Consider the following 6,318-nt stretch of genomic DNA (forward strand, 5'->3'; position numbering starts at 1 on the left):
AGCGAGGGCGCATACTTTGAATAAAATATTTGTTATCATTCTCTTGAAATAAATGTGTTTTTTTCTTGAAAAAATACCGGTTTCATATGGATACACCTGGTATTCCGGTATAATTAATTTGAAAAAATAAAAGTCACTTTTTGTTTTTCTAGGAATCTTAATAAAATCTTTTTTTATAATTTTGAAACCTTTCAAAATGCTTAAAAGGTTTCGCAATTGGTTGTTCAAACTCTTCAAACATCCACGTATTGTTTAAAATTTTTGAAACACACTCTACAATTTATATATAAAAATTTAATAGTTATAGTTACCAATCAAATAATTTAAGAATATAGCAATTGCAATTTTAACGCATATAAGAAGAAAATAAATAAATTTACCTAGCTGAAATATTAGTGATTTAATGGTTTCTGTTTCTAATTTCAGTGTGAAATTGATTGGTTTTTATTATTTGATTTTTTTTTAATAGAGAAGACAAATAGTGCCTTAAATTCTCTGACTGACTACTTCTTAAGAAAATGACTAATTGTTAACCTTTAATTTTACGTACCAAGACTTGAAAAGGTTTGAAACGTAATGTATCGTCTGGTTATAATCATAATTAAAAAAAAAAGTGAATTAAATTTTCTGTAAATTCCAGAAATTATAAAAACTGAAAAATTCAATAATCATTCTAAAGATTTTATGCACTATTTTTTACATTAGACAACTTTTTTATGTAAATAAATTCTGGAAAATAGGTCCCCCCACTAAAGCGCATATATTTTAGATTAAACCACTGAATTTCAAGTAAAAGTGTATTCACAAACCTAAACATTGGCGTGACTAATTTTTTCATTATTTTAATTCATAGAGGGTTCATTTTATACCATCTTTGGTATGAAAAAATAATTCCTAACAAGTCTAGAGGCAAAATTAAGATCCGAGTCACTACTAGGGCGTTTTGGGGAGGTAATACAAAAGCAGTCTCTAATAAACTGATCACAAAAAAACTTTAAAGTCAAGCATTGAAGCAAATTTTTGCAAATGCAGTGAAACTCCACTGTAGCGCCAATTATGGGGCTGGCGGTGGGTAGGAACTAACTCATTATAGCCCGCTCCGCTTTCATTTGTTCACGCCTGAGTGCTCGCCTGAGTGACAACCGCAGACCTCGCGAATACCGCACAGCTCCTTCTATACTTAACTGCGGCGGGGCATCGATTCTCGTAAGGGCTATAGAAGGGAGGGCTATTAAAGGGTTTCACTGTACTTAAATTTTTGTTAGCACATATGTGGATTACTATGAGCACTCATAAATTCATAAAAAGAGGATTACTCTAAAAAATAATAATTCCTTGTATGGACATCTCTGAATTACGATATAATTTTTATCACTTAATAAGTGCTTTACTGAGATAATTCCAGACAAATTTAAGATTAAAAGGAAAAGTGGGAAATAACTAGGACCTTAAGTGGTCAATCTTTTGGCAATCACGCTTATAATTCAATTAACCCCCTTTGGTTCAAGCTTAGCGCTGAGTATTGGAAAATTGTGTTCTAATTGTTACAAAAGCTTGAACTTTGGTGCAAAGATTTCTTTTGTTATTAGAAAACTTTTTAAAACTAGGGCTAAACATGTAAAAAAAAAATGTTAATAAAAATAGTTTGAAAAAATGTGGAAATTCAACACAATGGCGGCAATTTTTCCGAAAATAAAAAAATGTTATTTTCTTAAAAACATACGCGAGATAATACAAAATCTCATACAAAGAAGTTGCTTTAACTGAAAAGAGGTATGAAAAATGTTTTAACATATTTAAAATATTTGGTTTTCAATAAAACCGCAGCCATTTTGTTAATTTTAATCAATTTTGTATTTCTTCGAAAATTTATAAAAATTGTGCAATCTCTCACTATTATCAGGATAGAAAAGTTGTATATATTTATTAGTTGAAAAATACAAAGTTAAAAAAAATGGCGCAGATTGTTTCCGAAGAAAAATTTTTGAAAAAAGGTTTGCACCTAGTCTTGAAAGATTACCTTTTTTGCAGCAACCTAATACACCCTTATCCCTTCCTAGTACTCTTTTGCTATAGTGAAAAAAGTGTGAATAGAACCATATGCTATTTCTAGTAACATTTCTTCCTATTGTGTGAAAAGTGAAAATAATTTACAATGTAAACATTAATTCATTCTTATTAAGAAATTTTACACTTAGTGCATTGTTTCAGTGATTTGTAAACCTATTGAATATAGATTTTTCAAAATAATAAAATTAATTGTGTCTACATATAAATTGGGCGCAATATGTTTCCAAAACGCAATTAAAAATGTATTAAAAAGTGATACCTTGATTAATGATATTTAAAATATTTTTTAAGGTTCTTGTTACAAATTTTTCAAAGAGTGTTTCTGAACTTTCTGCTTTGTATCTTCCCTTTATTCAATCTTCAAAAACTTGCCTGAAGAAGCATTATTAATTTTCTTAATTTTGCAAGATTGTACATTCATAACAATACGCTGAATATCCATTCTTTATTATCATCATCTATTTTTTCTTTCAATTGTTGTCACTTATAAGAATATAAATAGAAATAATATTAACCCGAGTAAAAATGCTTCGACTTGAGTTCGACTTAGTTATGTCTTGAGTTCGTCTTGAAGGTATCGATGTCTGGATGCGTCTTTAAACTCGGTCGAGACATAGGCCTTCGTCTTACTTTTATGGCCACGGCAGGTAAAACAGCGTTTACTTGTCTTAAGTTGAGATTAAGTTGAGTCTTGGCTAAGATGACGTTTACTTGACTCAAGATGAGCCTTGTCTTGGTTGAAATTATCGAACCTTTTTGGCTTATAAATGAGTTCAAAATTGATAAATGAAAATTTTGTAATTATAAAATTAGTTATTTTTTATTTGTAAATTCAGAATCGGTAGGTCTAAACAAGCATAACCCTTAAAAACCTTCTTCAAAAAAAATATATATATTGTATAAAAATATACAAGATTGTTTAACCATTAACAAAGATTAGCTTTTATGACTGTTAGAAGTAACTTTTTTGTTAGGACAGTTATACGCTCGAAATTATAAACCGCACGTGATGGAGTCATAAAAATACGATTTAAGAGCTAAATTTAGGTCTTTAAGACATGAGAACTTGTCTCCAAGACATAAATTGAAGTCTGGCTCCGTTACAAAACTGAGACATGCTCAAGTCGAACTTATATACTTCAGCATGTGTTGATTGTGGGAAATTCAAGTCGAACTCAAGTCGAAGCATTTTTATTCGGAAACCAATTTGAATATGAATTAAAGTGTTTTGTTTGTGTAATTGTATATACTAATATGCAATTTACCAATAATTGGTATTTATTTATGTTTTTACTGGTAACATGATCTTCTTTGAACTCTTCAACTGGCCGTGAATTATTAACAGATTTTGGCTCCTTGCGATGAAAAGGAATAAATATAAAAAGGTATAACAATTACCAATTAGTTTGATTTTTAATCAGCCTGTAAACAAATATCTTTTTTATTCCGTAAACAATTGAGCAACAAGTGAATTATGTCTATTTTTTTGGTGGGATGCATGATTATCTGAAAAATCTTATATTTTGAAATCAAAAATACTACAAAAGGACAAAAAACACTAACACCGCATATTTAAACATTGTTCCATATCGTGAATCTTATGTAAATGTATTTATTTTCATTTAAAATAACCGATTTCTCGTGGTTTCAGAACTGAGTCGAATGATAAGCATTCGTCTTACTGTTATGGTCATGATAGGTAAGGCGGGGTTTACTTGTCTCAAGTCGAGACAGGTCTTGGCTAAGGCGACGTTTACTTGTCTTAAGATGATCCTTGTCTTGGCTTAAATGGTCGGCGTGAACTTTTCTGAATGCGAACATTTTTTTACTCAGAAATGATTTGAAAATTGACGAATTAAAAATTTGTAATCTTGAAATAAGTTATTTTCAATTAAAAAATTTTGAATCGGTGGGCCTGAGCGAGTATCACCCTCAAAAATTTTCTTTACAAAAATAAAAATTGTCTCCAAGGCATCAATAGAAGTCTGCCTCGGTCTCAATACTGAGATATTCTCAAGTCGAACTTTTTGATTTCAACACGTCTTGATTGGGGTCAATTCAAGTAAAAGCCAAGCCGAAGGAATTTTGATCCGGATATTTTAATACTACCGTCAATTCTTTCAAATTGTAAACTTTCTTCAAATAATGATTGTGTTGGTTTTAAAAATACCAGTTTCCGGACGAAAAAAACGCATATATAAAATCGTTTTAAGAAATTTAATTTCTTTCAAATCATAATGATTTTTGTTTAATAAGGCCTATTTTACCCGCAAAAGTCACCTTAACTTTTTATTAAATTATGAATATTTTTTTTTAATCTAAAGTCTTTGTCATTGAAATTTTGATTTTTGTCAAGAAACATTTTAAAATATACGAAATTACCAGAGCTGCCAAATTTAATTATTAAAAAAAATAAAATCGTTGGATTTTAGTTGAATCGTTTTTTGTTTAAGAATAACAAATTTTCGACATAGCGTGCCATAATAAGCTGAAATTGTTAAAAAGTTGTGAAGCTTTTTGTAGTATAATTAGTTTTTATCAAAAATACGAAATTTCGATTAATAACACTAACATAATCCAAAATTGTTAAAAGATTATAATTTTAGTTAAAATCATAATGATTTTTTGTTTGATGAAGCTCATTTCTCACGTACAATTTTAACGAAACGTAAAATATTTAAAAAACTATGAATCTTTTTTAAGAATAAACACTTCAGATAAAACATGTCAATGCACTCTAAAGTTGTTAAAATTTTTTAAATATTCTTGGAAATCTAATAATTTGTTCTTGAAAATACTAATAATTTCCAACCAAAAACACTACAATAACAAAAAATTGTTAAGAATTATAAATCTTGTTTGAAATCTAATTATTTTTGTTGGTAAAGTGATCCATTTCCTGTAAAAAATGTTAAAAGTACCCTTCAACTGTTCAAAAATTACAAGTGCTCTACAAACTGCAATTAATTTTATTTTAAAGTATCAAGTAATGGTGCTCAATGCCGTTATAATAAAATTTGTTTTTATTCTATAAATCTTAATTTAAATACTTAAAGAAGTAAAAAATATATGTTTCCGACAAAAAAGGCTCATATTGAAACATTTTAAAAGATTCTTATTGTTCAAATAATGATAATTATTTTGGTTTAATAATACCAGTTTTTCGTTTAAAACTCTAACATAATCTAAAATTGATAATGTATGAAAATATTCTTAAAATAAATGCATTTTTACATTAAAAAACCAAAGCTCAAATAAAAATACTAACATGAACCAAAATAGTCAGGCGATTCTATGCGTGGTTTAAATTATAATAATTCATGATTAAATATATCCACATCGGGTGTTCTACGCTAGAATAACCTTAAATTTTTGATAATTTTAAATTTTGATTGTGGTTTAAAAATGATATTTTCCTATAAAAAAACTAACAAATTTTTTTTTAGAAAATTAAATATTCTTATAAACTTCATGATTTCACATTAAGATGATTTTTAAAGAAAAAATATAATTTTCAGCGAAAATAAGACTATAAGACATTGATGTTTCGTGCAATAATTAGTCAGGCAATATGGAAGTTTTCATTCAGCAGCCCAAGGTTGCTTACAAAGTATACATTTTCTAAATTTTCCTAAGAGGTTTTATGATTTCAATTTATTTGAAGCGATTATTCGTAGATTTAATTTTCAAAGTTTCAAATTTAAGATCTAAAACAACTTTAAGTAATGAAAAGCCAAGCAGGAATTCAACACCAATCGTCGCAAGATTTTAAAAAGATATTGTTACAACATTTTTTATAGATAGATGACGTAATTACTGATTGTGCCTTAAATATAATTCTTCTTTTTTTTTATTAATATGATTCGAGATGACAAATCCCACCTAAGTGAATAGGACATTCAAGAAAGAAAATTCTGTTCTAGAATATGAATTATTACTTTATTGACTCTTTTTAACGCAATCACTTGTGTATCTCTTCTACAATGAAAAATTAGATATAAAATAAACGATCCCAAAAATAAATACAGTTTGTTTCTAGAATCTGAAAGAATGAAGTATGAAAACACAATATTTATCATTTACGTGTGGTTTTATTTCATAAGTGAGGCAATATTTATCTAAGATATGAAAAGCCTCCGCAATAATGACATCGACCTAAATAATGTGATTTTTCGGATGTGAGATAATGTATAAAATGGCTTGGCATTTACTTAATGTATTGTTCTTTTGCGAAAATCTTCAATAACA

The sequence above is a fragment of the Belonocnema kinseyi genome, chromosome 10, assembly GCF_010883055.1.
Source record: "Belonocnema kinseyi isolate 2016_QV_RU_SX_M_011 chromosome 10, B_treatae_v1, whole genome shotgun sequence".
NCBI lineage: Eukaryota > Metazoa > Arthropoda > Insecta > Hymenoptera > Cynipidae > Belonocnema > Belonocnema kinseyi.